Raw genomic sequence first — 19,718 nt, 5'->3', positions numbered from 1 at the left:
TTAAATAGAAAAAAATAAAAAGAAACTAACCACTTATAATGGTACAATTATTTGCTGACAACTGAAATATAAGATTATGAGTTTGCATTATTAAAAAGCATTCTGAGAAATTTCTCTTGAAATACCAGTATAACATATAAATTTTTGGATTTGAAACTCATGTATCATGATGTGTGTTCATCACACTGTAGCATTAAAAGCTCCTGGGAAATGCAATATTATCAGCATCACTGCACACCATAACAACTTGGTCTAGGTGTCGGGGGGGGTGATGGGTGAAACATTTGCCACAGTTGAGATGTCTGGGTGAACAGCCCACAAAATCAATATGAACATTTGGGCCATATCTGAACAAATCAGCAGTAGTTCATTTGCAAAACTCAGCTGAAGGAAATGTTAAGAACAGTGTTCCTCACATGAGGTTTCAGTAGTTCTGCCTTTGTTATGGATACGTCTGCAACAGCCCTTTGGTATTTGGGTAGAAATCCAAGTAGAGTATTCAGAAATGTGTAGCACTTAATATGAATCAAAGTACTCCGATAAAAAAATAGTTTGGCCCTTCGCTGCTTCTTAGGTTTCCATCTGTTAACTGACCAGGTTTCTCCAGCTGCCAGCACAAGTTACATTGTTCAAGTACAACAGAACATTTCTGGGGAAATCTTGTGCTGCCCACCTCAGCAGGTGTTAAACCTCCTTGTTGGACAGTCTAGGAGCTCATCACATTTGACCATTGGTTATAAAAGATAGACCCAGTGTCAAAATGTGTGACTAAAAACTCTTTCAATTAATGAGATAATAATACAAATCCAACTCTGAACTTTACTGCTTGAACCTTTCCCCATGGCAGGGTCAAACCAGAACTCAAACATCCTCAGATTTCAAGAATACTTGGATTCAGCTCTTTTGGATCTAAACTGGATGGCTTTGATTCACTTGTTATGAAGTATGATCTCATCCTGGATAAGAAATAGAATTACTCAATAAAGAGAGTTAATACTGGAACGACATTGGGAGAACCTGCTTGACAAGAAAGCTTGTTTAACCAACAGAAATGGGTTGCCAAGATCATGAGCCAGGGAACAGTTTAACAAAAATCAATGAAGAAATTACAAGTGACTAATAAATTCACACAATGAGTATAAGCAGCTGAAACTAGAGAAGAACCAGAGACAGAGACAGTAAACATTTTGCGCAGAGAGTGGAATCTTGCCATTGCTGCACCCGTAAAACCACAACCTCATTGGCTCTCTTAAAATGATTGGGTTCCACCTTGTTAAAACCCAGGGGATAAAACAAAATCTGCAGTAGGTTATCTTTGATTGTTTAATTGCTAGTCTACTTTTCTTTACAGTTTTGACTTTAATCTGTTTATCACCACCCAAATAGAAGTGTCTGACGGAAGGTCCCTCTTTTTAATACCACAATTGCACCACACGAAACCAGAGCTTGAACACAGTAAGTCAGAAGCAGCAAGGAATCATAAATGCCCTGATCCTGAGCAGAGAGGTGATTTACTAGAAAGGCATTGCACAGATGAAAAAAGTAGAAAGTTAACTTTTCTTTAGGGGAGTTTGAGGTTTTTGTCTTCCCACAGCACTCAGGGAAATGGATGAGCAACAGCTATGGCATGAGCCAAGGCATTTAGTTCTTTTGTCCTGTTGGCAGGTCAAGGTGTGAGCAGTGGTTAAGAGTGAGCACTCTTCTGTCCTACAGGTGTTACAACACAGTAAGTTGGATTTGTGTTCCTGACCCTCGTGTCTCTGTGCTGTAACAGATGTTGCGTGAAATTTGCCGTGATTGAAAGGACGGAGAAGGTGACCACAACAGACAATTTTCTCGGTAAAAACACAGTATTCCACGCAGAACTCCATTAAATATGTGATTACTTTTTAATACTGTTTTTGCATCCACTGCATCAATACATTTCACCCTGAAGCAAGGCTGTGCTGTCTACAGTTACGCGGCCCCTCCCTTTGCGTGACCCGCGGCGTGCAGGGACCTGCCCTGTGGAAACGCTGTTGTCTCACCCCATAAGGACACAGCAGTTGAGTGGTGATCCCTGCTAACCTGTTAGGTCAGCATTATCCTACAGCAACAGGAGGGCTGGGACGGTCATGTACCTGTTACTCAGCAAGCCACACCACTACAATTAATACAGAACAAATCAGTGAATAAAATGACTGCAGGCACTAAAACACAGAATGAGGTAAAAAAAAGAAGGCACTCCGGTTGCAGCACACTCGAGCAAAAGAAAACTGTTTGCTATATTTAATACATTTAAATGCATTCTGTTTAGATTTCCCAGCCCCCAGAAATTTGAATGAGCCGTATGTCAGCTGTTTCCTGAAACTCTTAGTACCACTGGATATACCCACTGCATGCTCTCCTTATCTGGACACTTCCATCTCACATACCCAATGCCATCTCTGGAAGCTTTCCCCAGTTGATTTAGTAACAGCTGAAACTTGCTACCAGTCATCAGACAAGTTTGTTTGGATCATATGGCAGAGTATGGCTCAGAGCTGTCTGGAACGTGTTCAGGGATGCACTGAGCCTGCAGGGCCTTCCCCAGATCCCACTGAAGGGACTGGGGACCCGTGAACAGCACTACCCATCCCTGAACAACACCTACTACATGCAAGATCACTTGAGATTCAGAGAGTGCTGCAATGAACACAGGCCATAGTCGCTTCTCCCCTACCTTACCAAAGTGTTATCAAAGGTTTCCGATTCTCACCATTGCAACAGCACTAACAAAAATGCCATTTCCTTGCATTTCTCATCAAAGGCTCATTTTCAAATAGAAGGGGAAATACTCTCTGCTTGGGATGTTAGAATGACAACAGCAAGCATATACACAGCTATAAATTTGACTCTGAAACATGTTGAAAGGTTAGATTTGTAAAAATGCAGGCAATTTGACACCTCTAGATCACAGCAAACACAAGGCCACAAAACTGAGCTTCCAGACTGTCAGTTAATTCCAGGCTCACAAAAGTGTCTCTTGGAAACTATTTCCACAGGGAGCAAAATAACTAATGTAATTGGAAACACTGGAGAATCAATGGGGAATGAAAGAGGATAAAGAGAGGCGGAAAATACACACCAAGATGCACATATAGACATACAGTATAATTAGCTTCAGTCTATTGTATAAGAGTCATAACAAATGAGTCAGCTCCTTAGGTGGTGTAATTAGACTTCAGTGGACCAACCCCAATTTATAGCTGTTGATAATTATGATATATAATTATATGGACTGATTCTGATCTGTATAAATTATTAGTAAACTTCAATGAGGGCAATAAGGTCAATCCAGTGAAAAAATTGTGCAAGTGAGATATAAATCAGATGCCCAATAAAATAATGAAGCATCTTATGTTCACACAGCTGCTCTTATCTCAGGCTTTTTTTTTTTTAATGAACTTTATGTGGACAGGAATTGCTTGGGGGTCCATTCAGATGTGGTAATTTCTGTGATACTACTCAGCAGCTCTTGATTAGTTGCAGAAACTGTATATGCTAGCTGGGAATGGCAGGACAGGGAAATGTTACATCCATTTGGAAGTGCAGGGGAAAGACTGTCTGGGAGGAAGAAATTGGCCATGCCTGACTTAGGATGGGGTATGGCATCTGATTGCTACGTGCTTTCAAAATGCATCACCTAACAACCCACTGGGAGCTCAGCGGCTTCTGCCAACTGAAACCATCAACCCCTTAAAACATCCGAGGTGTGGGTAGAGCTGCCTGCAGTTCTCTTAAGAACTCCAGTATGAAATGAGTGCAGAGGCACACCTTAGACCCCATCTCCAATATTTATGCCTGTCTGTGAATCTTGCCTATTAGTAAAAAAACAAAGAGAACTCCAGAATAAGCTGTTGGATTTGGTATATTGCTGGCTGTGAAAGCAAGCCGGGGTTCCTCCATGAGCAGATAACAAGCATGTCAGGAATTGCTTCTGATGTCAAATCCATGTCCTTATAGCTGACCTCATTAAAGGCTCTATTGTGCTTCCACTGAAACCGATGGCAATGATTTCTACAGTTTGCTATGGGATGTCTATGTACTAGTCAGCCTTGAAAGTCAAAAGACGCTTGGCTGTTTCTCTGTCTGCCACTTTCACCAGAATTCTTAATGCATTTTGGGGAGGGCTGAGGTCTCTGCAAGCCTAGATGTAGCTTCAGGGAGTGCCTCGAGGTGCTACCAGTAAATAGGAGATGCCAAGAAGATGTGCATGCTCTCTCCCTCTCCTGGGGGAGGGGTGAAAGGGATCTGGTGCACCACGAGCCACCACAAACACAGACCCAGGGGCTCCCCAGCTCACATCAGAGCAGTGCTGTGGCTGCAAAAATGTTGCTGCTTTCCCCCTGAAACCTTGCGTTGCAAAAGTACCATCTTGGGCTGCTGGGCTATTGCCTGACACTCACTGCTTTCAAAACAACATCCTTTCTTTTCACACTCACTGTCTGAAATCAACACTATTCCCCATCCAAGATCATCCCAGGGACCTAAGCCTCACCCCACTGTGGAGGTACTGCACTGAGCTGGTACTGCCTTGGCTCTCAGAACACGGCAGCTCTGCACTCCCTAAGGCACAACTGCACCTCTGTGATGCAAGGGCTTTGTACTTGGAGTTACAGCACGTATGCCACCATCTCTCCTTCCACCTTCTTCCTCCTCCAAAAGAGGTGCCAGGACAGGTGAGAAGAGACAGCAGTGTGAAGTTTCTCACGCTCAATATGAGAGAGCGGGGAAGTCAGGGAACTGAAAAGGAAAACCAGCAGCAAAGTAAAGCCCTCACCTCTCCTGTCCCCACCCAAGTGTAAAGAAGCACTGTGCCAGGAAAAAACTACAGCACAAATGTCCTGATAAATCAGAGCTTCTCTGGAGGAAGAAGCAACTAAAAAGGAATGTAAATGATCTTTGACCAATGACTTTTGTCTAGTTGTGGTTTCTAGTACAGTATATGTGGTTTCTTGTTCGGAACGGTAATGAGTGTGTGTACAGCAATGTGTTCAATGTGCACAGTGCTGAGAGATTAGAGAGTGAAGGATGGCATGGGACATGTCAATATGGATCTGCAATGATCAAAGGAGGCTGTCTCTTCTGGGCACAAGTCTGGGTTGGGTTACAGCAAAGGAAAAATGTGAAGTGCTTCTTAATGTGTTTTCTCTGTATTCTCTGCTCTAGGATGACCGTAAATGGAAGAACATCTTCTCCCCTAATAATCTATTTCCTGCATGTGGCTCCCCCAATAAATGTATTAAAGTTTTGTTTGAACTATACAGTTTGCTAGGAAAACAGAGTTGCCATTGTTTAAACCAAAAATCATCACGAGTGCAGTTTAAAAGCTGAAGCAAGGTTATGCGCATATCTTTTCTCTGACTAGTTATCAGCCATGAATCTTGTACTTAGGTAATTATTAGAGGTTTCTTTTTTAAAGAGATGATTTACTTACCCCGTATCCCTGCCAGATTTCCTTTCTTTTTTAATATTTGAATTTTACACATTAAGTAGGGCATGCTCATTTTTCTTCTGCTTCTGCCCTCTTTTGAGTTATGAATCCCTTCAGTGAGTAATGAGCAGTTGGCAACTTTTATGCATAAGAAAGAAGATTCAATGAATTCCAAATATGCTACATGGATGCTCCTTCTCCTACATAAAAAGTATAACATTTTTATGAATTGGGCCCACGATGATCTGGCATTAAATCACTGCCCGCTTTCTTCTCTGTGCTCTATTTATGCTCAGGGGACGTGCAGTCACAACGTGTTATAAATTCAGCAGAATTACTAATTAAAAAACCTACTGTACAAAAATAGAACAAAGGGTGGAATTAGAGCCAACAGGATCTGAGCCAGTGCAGTGGTCCTGAGGAAATGGTCTGGGCTGCAAGGCAGGTGATCTGAACCTCATCTGGGATTAACTAACGTAGCTCTCTTGCTCCAGATGATTTACAATCCTCCAAACCCAGCCCCTCTGCAGACTTTTGGCAGCGGGCGTCAGCAGGGCTCCTGGCCTCCTGTTTCCCATTCTTTCCCAAAAGGATGAGCAGCTCCCAGTGGCGCCATGAGAATTAGAGCCCATAGGAAATGAGCAGCACTTCTGGTCTTGCTCACTGGCTTGCCAGAGTTTGGAGAGACCATGGGAGATTTCCACCGACTAAAAGGTTTCACACCATACAATAGACAGCAATTTGGTTTTCCAGGGACTTTTCCAGCGCTGCTGGGCACTGAGCCCTCTGCAGCCCTGTGTGAGCATGGTCTGACTAGCACAGACATGGGAAAAGAGTCCAAACAATTTCTTAGGGTGTCAACAAGAACAGTTGCCTGTTCCCCTGCTAACTTTCCTAACCATCTGCTCTAAAACGGAAGCATTCAATATTAGGGCAAAACACTAACTCTAGAAAAGCAAAATATGCAAGGTCTGCAGTGGATAAACTCATCCTTCTTTCCCCACTTCCAAGTATAAAAAGGTGCCCTACAAACAGAAGCAATAAAGGTTGAAATATGTATGGAAGTTGGTTGGCATGTCTATCAAAAGAGCACCTCCTGGATACTGCCTGTGGGCAAACACTGAGCTGACCAGTGCATCCAAGGAAAGTATGCCTTCCTTCTGTCAAGAATCTTCAAAATTAATTATATAGGAGTGATATTAACAAAGACGTGTCCCTGGGATGATGTAAGCTCCAATAGAATCAGGAAAAATATCCTCTTGGAAATTCAAAGTGGAAAAAAAAATTAATTCATCTTGCAACTTTCTCTGCATGGTCAAATCTCTCACTCTCAGTTTCTCTGCTGACATTAGTGCATCCTGTACTCACACAGAAACCCTCCTGGCACCAGGGAAAAGCAGTGAATCAAATGGCTTCCTCTCTCAGGAAAGGGAGAGAACATAAGTTTTGTTATAATTTGCATTTGTCTCTACAAGAGCCTTAATCATTGCCTCAGACTGCAGAAATAAAAAGACACCTAGTACCAGCTCTGCTTGATAGGTAAGGAAGCTTTACTGTCCCATACTGTCTGTCTCACTCTTGATATAGCAGCATTCAAACCATTTCTGCATCGTGGTTCAGCTTCTGAACTAATGTGCAGGTTAACCATAAAAAATTCCAGCCCACTTTAAACCTCTGTGCTGTAGGAATCAGTGGCTCAGCAGCTAATTCACAAATGGCTCAGTTGACCATGCAGTGGGGACACAGCAGAGAGCTGAGGGCAGTGACCTCGTCACTCAACCTCAGCTAATCTGTCCCCATTTTCCAGAGACAAGAAAGAAAGAACACAAAAAAGAAAGGGCTACTGTCTGATGCCCTTACAGTTTAGCATCACACACGCCAAAATAAATAGTTCTCCAGAATCAGAAAATGAGTTAAAAGTCACAAAACTTAAAAGCATTTCTGGATTCTTAGGTAAGCCTGGTAAGCCCATAGGGTTCCTTTACTGAAGTGCTATGACTCTGAACTGAAAGCCTGCACTCTTCCTCAATTGCCTGACTCATCACATAGCTCAGCCTTTGGCAGAGGAGAGGCTACTGAAGCCAAACAGCACAGATCATACCTGAGTGTTTGCTATAAGGTACATGCACAACCCATTTCTCTCAGTGCAAGGAAGTTTCACTTACACTCGGAATTCATATTTCCCCATGTTTTCTCTTTTTTCCATCTAAGTTCAGTTCAGGAATCTAATATATTGTAATAGAAGTGACTGGATAAAACCCTGCCAGAACTACAATGAGAGGCACACAAGGCACAGGGCTTCTGCACCCAGCAATATGCAGATCATCTGGAAGTGATGCTGCTAATCAGCACAGGGCATGGGGCAGTGAGCCCTTCCTAAATTAATTTATTAAGTACTTAATGGAGCTCTGCTAATAGGCAGAAACTTCAGAAGGAAGGCAGCAGAGGTGATCCTGCCACCCAAGCCTGCCCCTCTGATGCCTTATGACACTGGCCAAGTCTCTCTGTTACTCCTTCTGGCTATCAGTCCTCCCTCATTTATTCTCTTGGCACAGGAACAGGTATTCCCAGGGAAGGGACTCCTGTTGTATTCAGGCAGGTGGGACCTCTGGGCTGGCTGAAAGGCAATGTGCTGCATAATATTCTTGGTCACACCTGTGTGAACCTGGAATAGGCAAGACCAGTGGCATTTCTCTAGGTCTCCATGATTTAGGCTGAAATCTCTATCATCTCCGCCTGTAGACATCCATGATCCAGACCTCCATCTCTAGATTTCCATGATCTGGATTCACCATCCAGTCATCCAAACTCCTCTGCTTAACCACCCCAAAACTTTCAGCTATCTCAGAGAAAGAGGTTTAACCCATGCAAGTTTCTATGACACTATTTCTTATTCCATTAATAATACAATCTCTTTACCTCTTATATTTCCAATCTGTCATCTACCTCTGTACTCCCTTATGATGAAAAAGTCATTTGCTGTAGCCCAGATGAGCTGCACACTCCCTTGCACAAGCTTTTGTCATTTTGGTCTCTCCTTGCCACATAACACCTGGCTCACATCTCCCCAGTTTGCAAGGAAAAGCCTGGACACCAAGTAGTCACTCAAGTGCCCCTGAGCACTCTGCATTTTGGAGAATGATGCCTTTCTGAAAACCCACTCTCCCATCAGTGAAGCTTGGAAAAGCCAGACAGCTGGATCTACTTTAGTGTGATTTAGCTGAGATGTCAGCCTCTTAAGGAGGAAAACACTACTCAGTGTGAATAAAAGTGGCACCATCTGTTCCAAAGCGAAGAGACCTTTGCAGCACGGCCTGAAGGTCAAACCCTGCTGGACTCCGAATCAGAAAGTGCTGTAGCACACACAGCTGTAAATGGAGAGTACTCTAGCAAATCCCTCTGTCAAGCGCCGCTACAGGATCTGCAGCCAGCAGCCCTAATTGAGGATTTACTTAGGCAGCAACTGGTCTTCTGCAGTGATGAGAGGTGTCAGGTTTTTGAAGGAGTAGGCTCTCTTTTCTCTTCTCTCTTCTCCCCATCGTGACCAGTAGTTTCTCAAATATCAAGCGTTTATTCAAGCGACCAACCTTCACTAGCAAATGGCTCGAGTTTTGATGTTTAATGTTGCAGGGATAGCAGTAGGCAGCTTTTCTTGTTTTCAGCTCTTTTAGCACACTGTTTTGCCTAAAGCAAAATATGGTTTCAAGCAGTCTCACTCCACTGGTACTTTCTCCTTGCCTCAGCTAACAGCACTTGTGTATGTATTAAAGATGCTGCAGCAGAAGTTGATGCTACAGGGCTCGCTCACTTATTTCAGATAGTCAGCAATCCAACTTTTTAAAAATGCACTTTTTAAAAAAAGGAATTATTTTCTCCTTTTTTTTGGTTTACAACCCAATTTCAAAGCTTGTGAAAACTTGGGTAGGGGGAGGGAGAGTCATGCACTTGATTGGGACATCAACATAACATGACATTTTACAAAGACTGTCAATATGCCTCCTTAAAGAGACACTGCCATATTAGTTTAAGTGACTGGGTTTGCTGAGATTTCTTTAAGGTTGACTTAAATGTCAGATGCCATTAGCTCTGGAAGTTCAAACAGTCTACCACTGTGAGCATCTTGTGCAGTGGAGGTTGAAAGGGTCACAGGTAAGCAAAGCCATGCTAAAACACTGCCTACCATGGCTGTGAAACATGTAGCTCCACAGTGAAATGCAGAAACCAAAGCCCCAAAGATAGAAGATTTATATTAATGTCTTCTCAAAGAGACCACCAGGTCTAGATTTGTACCTCTGCAGCTTCTCACTTACTAGCTGAAGTCTCACTGCTCTCCTCATCTACATGTAAGGGGGAAGTCTGCTTGTATTAAAACTTCACAACATGTGTGTGTCTTTGAGGATAAGAAAAGTGAACTATTGATTAGCAATTGACAAATGCAATAGAAATTTTATATAGGCCGAGAAAGACCCATACATAATTTATGGCTGTGCCAAATATGAGTGACAGCAAACAGCAGGAGGCTTGAGCACAATATTGATTACTTTAAAAAACTGAGAAAGGCACCGTGCTGAGGACTGGGAGGATAAAGAGGAGAGGCAACAAGCAGAGAAAACAGGAGCAAAGCCATTAAGGATGTTGTGCTACCAGACACTGCCAGACTAGGAAACTGAGGAGACAGTCAGGTGGAGAGCACTGCTCTCTCCTTTCCAATCAATAATACCATGTCAAAACATAAAATGCATGCTTTTGCTCTTAAGTAAAATGTGTCTAAGATTTTTAAAAGCATTGATTCAAGGTGGATCAATGAGAATCTAGGCGTATTTTCCTGTGCAAAAAGGGGGTAATAACACTTTGTAGATAATCACACAACAGAAAAGACTTCCAATGCTAGTTATAAATGTCCTATTTATATTACAATCTTTTTGTCAGTTAAGGTTAAGAATAGTAGGTCAAGGAGTCATGCATTGTTGAAGAGGGGAAGGCAGGCATGTAAATGTGGGAGCATGGGATCTCTTTAAAAGATGAATGCAAGGACAGGACTGAGGTTGGGCAGGAGAGGCTGTAAAACACATCCTCTTCAACTCCACTTCCAAAGGGCTTCCAGGGGCTTTTTCACTAAACTTCTCAGCAGGTTCAAAGCCCCAGACTCAGGAGCAATGCTAGCTGAGAGGTAATGAATGAATGTACTCTTCAAGGCCTGTTCCTGGGGGCACTGGATTTCTTCAGCAGCTCAGCTGGAAGGTCCTGGCAAGGCTGGGGCTGGTGTTGAAAAGGCTCTGCTACTGTAACTATTCCAGCAAAATTTGTTCTAGCAATTTTCATCTCCCAAAAATACGTTTGGTGGTAGAGAATACAATAGTCCTCTAATTAAGCAAGTTATGTGAGGATAATTGCAGCTTCAATTAGACTTTTGCCTAACAAGGTTTTGGCCAGCACTGAGATGGCATTAAAACCAAAACAGAAAACATATTTATAACTGGCATCATCTTACCACTGTGGAGAAAAAAGTCTTTAAGAAAGAGGAAGAAGTGGAACTAAACTTCTAACTGTCCAATTCTGCCCCAGAGAGAACCCAGCTTGCATTTCCAGAGATGTGCAGCAAATTTAAGTGAACAAGGTGCGCATTTCAAATGCTCAGAGAGAAAGAGAAAAAAAGAGAAGTGCACCTGCAGAGGGCAGCTGGGCATGTGATGTGAAAGGTACCTCAGAGATGGCTCTCACTGCCCTTGCAGCAGCTCTGGTACCTGCACAGCACAGCAGCTACTCCACAGGTGCCTGAGTAAGGAATTCCCTTTGCAGACAGTGACTGCTTCTGGTTCCTGTGCTGGGGTTCCTGCACAGACCTGCACTGTCCAATGCTGCCCTTGGGGGAAGCATTTGTGCTGCTGGTTGCAAAGCAAGGCACTGGGTTTGTGTACTTCACACAGGCTTGCTCTGGGCATTCTCTCTTTGATCCATCAGGAAACAAAATTTGGCTTTTGCTTATTAGACTGGAACACTGAAATAGGACACTGGCAAAGGAAAAGAAAGAATTCTTCTTTCTTCTTTCTTCTTTAAAACAAAAAACTTTGGAATATTTTAAAACACCACAAAGTCCAGACAGCAACTTCAAGTAAATCTCATCTTTAATCACTCATTCTTCAATATTCACTGACTCTTGTTGGGTTTTTTTTAAATGTAGGTGAAAAATTATCTTTTTTTTTTTAAGAGCTATCCCAGAGCTGTAGTTGAACAACATAAAAGGAAGGACAAGAAGAATTGCCCACGACCCACTTCAGCAACAGCATGTTTCCAAATCACCCACATAATCATAGAAATAACTCTCTCACGATGTTTTTTTCTCTCTTATTCAAAGGCACAATTTTTCCATAATAATGCAATGTTTCACTGTCCCGAACATTTACATGCCCCTGAAGTTCTAATACTGATGCAATAATTCCTCGGCATCAATAAAATATATTCCCTTTGTGGACTCCCGCTGTTTCCCTCATTATCGGTAAAATCTGAAAAGCCTTACAAAAATAATTATTTTGCTGCACACTGTTTTTCATTTTTGATAGAATCTTAACTGCAGACTTCTCTGAATGCACATCTAAGAAAAACCTTGTCATTATTTCCACTGACCTGAGTAATGAGGCAGGAGCACGAACCCCCTGCCTCCCAAATGGTGAGAGGTACTGCACAAAGCACACTGAGCTCCCCTCCAGCAGCCAAATGGCACAGGCTATGGAAAGCAGAATGGGAGAGAAGCATTTGGAAAAGTGAAGGGCATAGTCTGACTGCAGCTAGAGCACCAGGGTAGGGACAGAGCACAGGGGACTCATGATGGGGCCCCTCTGGACAACACTGGCTCCAGTGGGCTCGAAGCGCACCACATACAGACTCTCCTCCTGTGCTCACCATGGTCACCTGCCAAAGCACCTTGTGCTTCCTCAGGATTCCCTCCAAAAGGAGCAGTTTCCTCCACCCCAAATATTCCCAGAGAGGAATCTGCTCCAATCTCCATGCTCCTGCATCTGACAGCTGTGAACTGTGGCAGGGCGCACATCTGGCCTCTATTCCTCAATTTTTATGCCCATGTTATGAAAATGACATTTACCTATTCCCTTTACAGGGCTGTGGAGGAGATTGATCAGGCAGCTTATACATCCTGCTTTCTGTAATCTTCCAAACTAATTAGCTCCCAAAGAGATACTATGCCGGCAGGCCAGATCCCTCCAGCTTCACCAGTAAGAACAGCAGGTGGGAGAATAGCTCCACACACGTTCTCCGCTTGGCCCTTTCTAAAACTGCTTGTGACACTAATTGATCGGTGCCAGTAGTGCTGGTGGCAGAGATGTACACAACCCACAGGGAAGCTGTTCAAAGCTGCAGTAATGAGTAACCTATTGCTGCTTGAAAGAACAACCATGGGCTTTGAATTCTGCTATGATTACCTGGGCTAGCCAGGCCTCTGTCCCCTCACAGTGTTAGAGATGAATAATATTTTAACCTATTTGAATTTTACGCTAATGACCTGGGGAAGAAAGAAAGAAAGAAAGGAAGAAAGAAAGAAGACAACTCACTTCAAACTACTTAGTGTTCAGCAATATGGCAGGGGGACTTCAGAGAGAGCCCACCTGGGAGGAGGCATGGTTGAGTCAGCACACAGAGGTGCTCCAGGTTGTTGCCAGTGGGGGATCTGGAAATCCTGCTCTGCTGGCAGTGTTGCTCCATGCACTAAAGCCCGTGCAGGCAGTAAGCCTCCCCAGCCCCTGGCAGCAGGGATGTCAGGGCATACACAAAAGCTTCCGATGTTCTGGCAACCTACGACCAAAAAAGCAACCCCTCTGGAACCTTCCCTGAAAGCACCAGCTACAACAGCCCTGAGATTACTCCAAACTCTGCCCAGGGCTGGCTCTCAGCTGCCTCAGCATCAGGGGAGAGGACAGAACCTGCCATTCTTCAGAGGTTATTGGGAATTTCCTAATCTAAGCAGTAAATTAAAAAGCTGAGGAGACCAAATCAAATGGAAACAATATTAATGCTGAAGCTCTTTTCTGGTCACTACTGCTCATAATTTTACATTATACCCAGAGCTGATACAGCTTTCAAAAGCAGTACTGGCTCTGCTGAATGATTCATGCAGCACGTGTTGCAGTAGACATTGACACTACGAAAAACTTCTCTGAAAACCAGCACAGTGATTAAGAATAGAAACAAAAATATACAACACCACAATTCAGAAATAAGCCAGCTCACAAGTGTCCTAAAATACACCTGCATCACTCTGGATACCTCCAGAAACCACTTTAAAATATCACCATTTCAGGAATTACTGCATTTCAGAGGGGGAGGTCTGTGCTTCTGGGAAGCTTTGCAAGACCATGTCATCACTAGGGCAGGACAGAAGTTGTATTGGCTGCAGGAAAACTTCAGTGTCTCAACTGCAGCAAACAGCTTCATGCAGAAAGTGTTTGCATCTTTTCTTACCCTGCTGTGGTAAAAGCTCAGCATTGAAATAAACACTGATCATATTGGAAAATTTTCCTTGAAATGACAGAGTCTACACCAAGTGCTACATTAGTAGATAGGGGCTTTACTTCAAGAGCATCCTAATATGTTCCAAGAGTGAAATAAATTGCTCACTTAATTTTACTAATAGTTAATACCAAGATATAATGCTCACTGAATAAGGCAATTGCTATCCTGCTTCAGCCTGTGTGCACAGAGGAACACAAGGCTGAGTCCTGGCCACATTCCTGCTCTAGAGAGCACGCACACAAAGTTTGGTCCTTCAAGCTCTGTAGATCTGCGTGAACACAGCGCACTGGAACAACTTAGCATGACCTGAGGCAGCTCAAGCCATGGGGACTGCCAGGACCCCGACAGAGCGAGTCCAGAGCTGAGACAGACCACCTGTAGTCATGTTTCCCAAAAATGCATTTTCTGCTCCCATCAGTGCAGGTGACACAGGCCTTCTCCTACACTAAAGCAAACACCAATTCCTGCCTCCCAGAGGAAGCAGTTTGTAGTGAGCAGAGCTACAAGATATGCTAAGCAGGTTACATCTGAGCCCGGCATGGGGCCGTTTGCTTCTGAATGCAATTCAACCCAGTGGCTTTCATCTGCAAACCCCTCCAGGTCCTCCTGGCTCTCTGAGAGTCTGATCTGCTCGATAGCTGAGATCAGTGCCTGCATCCTTGCAATGAGCCACGGTACTGCTGTTAACAACACAGGACAGCAACCCAGGGCTGAAGGACAGCGCACAAAGGCTTGAGATCAGTTTTCTCACCGCAGATTGCCCGGCCTTTATTCTCAGCAAAGTGGTCTGAGACACCAAGCACCTTTCCCAGGATCATCTGCACAATTTAATGGGGCTTTGACCTTCTGTCTCTGATGTGGCTGTTGCAGTGCCCTTACAGATTGCATATTCTTGTTAATTAATTCCTACAAGCATTTGGTATTTACTTCTTTAAATAGTTAAAATGCTGCAGGGAAAATTCTCTGTCAAAGTTGTGGATGTGCTATCAGATTGTAGTTGGAAACACACGTTTCACATCAGCTAAAACTCTACCTTAGGAATATTTAGATGTCCTACGCATCCTTGGAGCATTTAAAATGGTGACAAGACTCAAATAAGTCTGTGTATAATGGTCTTTTTTTCCTGATAGGGCAGCAAAGACAGCAAAGCTCCATTTTGTTGGAGAACCACTGCATGGGTACACAGGATGCACTTGGCAGCAAGAATTCTGGATCTTATTTTCTGCTCAGCAGATTTTTGGCTGGTAGTGAAGTAGTGGGCAGTCATTTTACCAGGTAGTACGCTTTAGTTTACTCCTTTTTTAAGCACTATTAAATTAATATTCTTTCTCTCTTTAAGGTTACGCTTTTCAGGGCAAAGACTCTTTTATTCTGCGCTGGAGCTCAGTTCAACAAAGCACCAAATCCATTTGGGACCTTGCTGTACTAATAACACAAACCAGTCAAATTAGAAACAAAAAGTACTGAGTTCTGAAAACACATGTTTTTCAGGCTGCAGAGTTTAGTCAGGCACTAAGAGTAAAGCTGTTGAATAGCATATTTAAGACTCAGATGGAAAACAGAAACTTCCCCAACCACAAGTTGTACAAGACAATATACATAACCAATTGAATAGAAAAATAACTGCCTTTATCATATTAACGATGATTTATAAAAGCAGATATTCCAGAACCCACCAAACATTTCATTTCACCTTACTTACACAGAGCTTTAATGATGGCTTGCTATATTTTTGACTATTTTTTGCCTTCACATCCATTTCTGTTCCTGTTACCGTGTTAATCACTGCAGGCAGTTTTAGGCCTGGTATCTCCCTGGTTAAATGGCTCTGGAGTTCCTTCCTAGACAAGGAGGTTTAAGGAAAAAAAATCCATTCTGGAAATAGCATCACAGCAGTGCTATCTGTAAGCATCCCCAGAATTATTCTGCCAGTTATTTAATTAGCTCAGACAAAGGTTGCAGAGTGCACAGAAATCTATCAAGGGATCTGCAGTAATATTTGGGATCATTTCTTTTACTGCTTCATCATTATTGTTTTATGTACTCTTGAAATTGATAGAAGCAATAAAACAATTCTGAAAAATATAGAAGAAACAAAAACCTAATATACATGAAATAAAACCTCATCTGAAATTCCACTAGCACAGCACCAATGGTATCATTTAACAGTTTGCTAGGTCTGGTGTACAGACCACACTGCATCATGACTTAGTACTTAGATCTAAATGTGTTTCCCCTATTTATCCCTGGTGGAAAATCTAAATGGAACTTTTTGAGTGAGAATGAATATATCACTGTTTAGTTTACAAAACTTGTATCTTCTTGCTTCTCAAGAGTTTCTCTGAACACAAACCTGGACTGTTACATAAAATAAAGAAAAACATTTCAGTAAGATACATCTCAATTCAAGAAACAATTATGGTTGTAACTATATACAGGCATATATTATTATCTGTTGAAATAATTCAGCATTACCCACAGTTCAAGTGGCCTGAACAGAAACCCCGAGTATGGCAAAAAGCAAAATTTTCCATTTTTTAACCAACACTTAAAGTTCAAGTCTTTCTGCAGGATCCTTCTGCAATCCTCACAGTCAGGAAGAAGATGCATCATTTTAATGGCACATGTTTCTCTTCAGGCTTTGGAGAAAAGACCAAAGCATTCAGCACTGGGGTAGTTAAATGGCTCATTTCATTTTAAAAGAGTCTCTCCATGGACACGGTCAGTGCTGGGTGAAGGAGAAGTGAATATGATCAGTAGGATCTTTATTTCCAGGTTAGCACACCCCAGAGAGAGCCCAGCATAGTTTGTAGTTTCTAGGCTAAGCTCACAGCTAGTAAAGGCCCATCAACCCTTCTATTTGAATTTCTGGTCATTAAAATACAATAAATATAGAACCCAGCTTGGTCTTTTTAAGGAAACATATGTCTTGATTCATTTTATTTTTAACAATATCGTTGAGGGATAGTACATGCTAAGCTCAGCATCACCAAATGATGTGCTGCAAAGCTAGTTATGAAACTTTTACCAGTAAGTGTCCATAGTTTAAAAATAGTTCAATCAAATAACATCACATACAGTAGCCAAAATGAACAAATGACAAAATGGACAACTTTTGTTGGCCTGGGAATTCAAAGCATATTCTACAATCACAGCAGGAAAAGTAGGAAAACTTAAATAGTGCATTATGATAATTAAGTCAGCTAATTGTGTACATATGAGGAGTGATGTCACATCAGCCATGTCACAACTTTGCAAGATAGTAGGAACAGAATGAATCTCTTGTCAAGACTCTTTAAACACAACATATTTGACAATAATCACTGAATTTTCAGCATCAACAATCAGCAGCCTCAGTTACATTCAAGACTTTTCTCATGTTTATCCCAATGCCAAGTCCCTGGTGGCAGCCAGTATTCCTGCTCCCACATATAAACCAAACAAAGGCCAATATGGGTATGCAGACTGAGCCCTTTACCCTGCCTCTGACATCAATGCTACTTTTCTTACATATTATGCCCCTTTTTTTTTCTTTAAAGTAGAAGCCAGCTGTTGAAATCTGGGCTCAATTCATCTACAGTGTGAAAGACTATGTCAAGTGCAGGCAATGACTCACATCAGGAAGAAGGACACACTGTGATTTCTCAACTATCTGATCTGATGGTTTTAGGCTGATGTTAGATATTGGATTATGTATTTTTGAAAGTGTGCCATAACCAAGTGTAGCTGGAAACTGAGGACAGAGTTGAGTAAGGACATATGGAAAAGGTCTGTGTGCTCATTCTTTCTGGAAATAGCATAGCAGAAAAACATGAAGGGGAAAGAGATGATGCTTTTTTTCAGTGGAATCTCTTTGCATTTGGTAACAAAAGTCCGTGGTATCCAGAAATGGGCCTTACAGGTACTTTTGGTTTCTTTTTAAAAGCTGCTTCAAGGGAAGAACATGAATCCCTACACAGCAGAGCAGAAAAAGGAGAGTTCCCTTTTTGGCTATAGCTGACACTGCTGCAGGAGAAGCCTGGTGATGAGGCTATTAGGAGGTCTCGAGACCTGGGTTATTGGGTTACTTTCCTGTGCCATTACTCTTCTGTTGTTACAGCACAACCTGCACACAAGTTTTGTGCACAGCCTTAGGCAACTCCTTGTGCTCCCCTGTGCCTTTACTGCCATCTATATCTTGAGAATGATAGCACATTGCTTTGTCACAGAGATGTCACAAACCCTTTAAAGATAGACATGGATTTGTTTATTGGAGCAACGGGTTTGCTGCAAGTACCTGAGAGAGGTCATCAGAGAAATTCAGTGCTCTGTGGACATTCTGCCGCTGCAGTTACTTACAGTGACTAGGACAAAAAGTGACTTAACAGCTTTGTCACTGTCAGAAAGTGAGAACACAGTTGAAAACTTTTTTCTGCACTAATATCAGGGCTCTGTGGAAAAGAGAAAGCAGAGAGAGTCCAATGCAAAGCCATCCTGCTGCAGAAGGGGATGTGGCCTAAATTCTTGCACTTTCTTTATAGAAAAATACAGAAAAGTTTGCCTCATTCAAAACATTACAGTGACATCAAGGGATCATAGCCACATGGTCTCTAGGACAGACTGGGCAGCACCACCATCCTGGAGATCAGTTCTCATTGTGCCTTGATGAAATATTTTAAGTTCATTCAATTCACAGTAAAACACCTGAACTGGCTGAGAGAGCTTGTGGCACTGCAATCATAGAATTTCCTGTTATAAATTTGCAGTGAAGATAACTTAGCCTCCCCTAGTTTACAAGTCTTAATATTCATGTCCCAAAATAAAGCAAATACAGGAAACCAACTAAAAAACACTGGTATTGAAAGGCAGAAGTAAGGAGTTTGCAAGTAAATCAAATAATCTTATCCCAGTGTATTTATGTGCTCATGCATTTGTGCTTTATTTATCTGTAACTCTTCACAAACAGGAAAAAGTATAGGCTTTGTCTAGTTGAAGTGACTGGTTTATCTCTACTCCTGACCCTTTAATTTGTCATCTAGCCAGCTTCCCCTTGGTGAGAATGTTTCTGGCACTCCAAGTCTGCAGTTAACTTAATAAGGAATGTAAGCACAGTTAGATAAATTAATTTCAAGGTCAAGCACACTGACAATGGAAAATGGATGCAAGTGGCAGGTAATAGAGGAAAATTCGCATGCATACTGATACACTGTTAAAGGCAGATGTTACTAGATAATTTAATTTCAAATGTAACTGATGTTTTCAGTTGCCCTTTTCCATTAAAAGAATTGTACCAGATGCAAAAATCAAAGATTATTCAAAGAATTAAGATATGAAAAGCATGTTAGATCACTAAACTCCAATTAGTTAAATTAAATTGTATACCATTATCTACCTGTAGTTTTATTGGTAGATAGCATTAGCACTCAGCTTGAGCAATAATAAAATTAGAGAATAACACTTTAATTGAATTGCACTTAAAAGGATCATGCTGACAAATGTGATTGTATCTGGCTGTAATGCACACCTTTTCCAACGATCATTAAATCCAATGAAATGAAAGTCACAGGATGTTGACAGCTCTCTGAAATAATCTGTGAACCATGCTGTATCTCGCAGTTCCTAATCAATTTAGAGAAGCCTCATTAAGGCTTTGCACTAAAGAACACTTAAAAATCAAAACAAATTACAACATGTTATGGATAACTAGATAATCATATCGATACAACAAGGATGTATTGTGTTGCAACAATTCATTTCCTTT

Source organism: Corvus moneduloides, chromosome 12 (assembly GCF_009650955.1).
Source record: "Corvus moneduloides isolate bCorMon1 chromosome 12, bCorMon1.pri, whole genome shotgun sequence".
Taxonomy (NCBI): Eukaryota; Metazoa; Chordata; class Aves; order Passeriformes; family Corvidae; genus Corvus; species Corvus moneduloides.
This window is presented reverse-complemented; position numbering follows the sequence as displayed.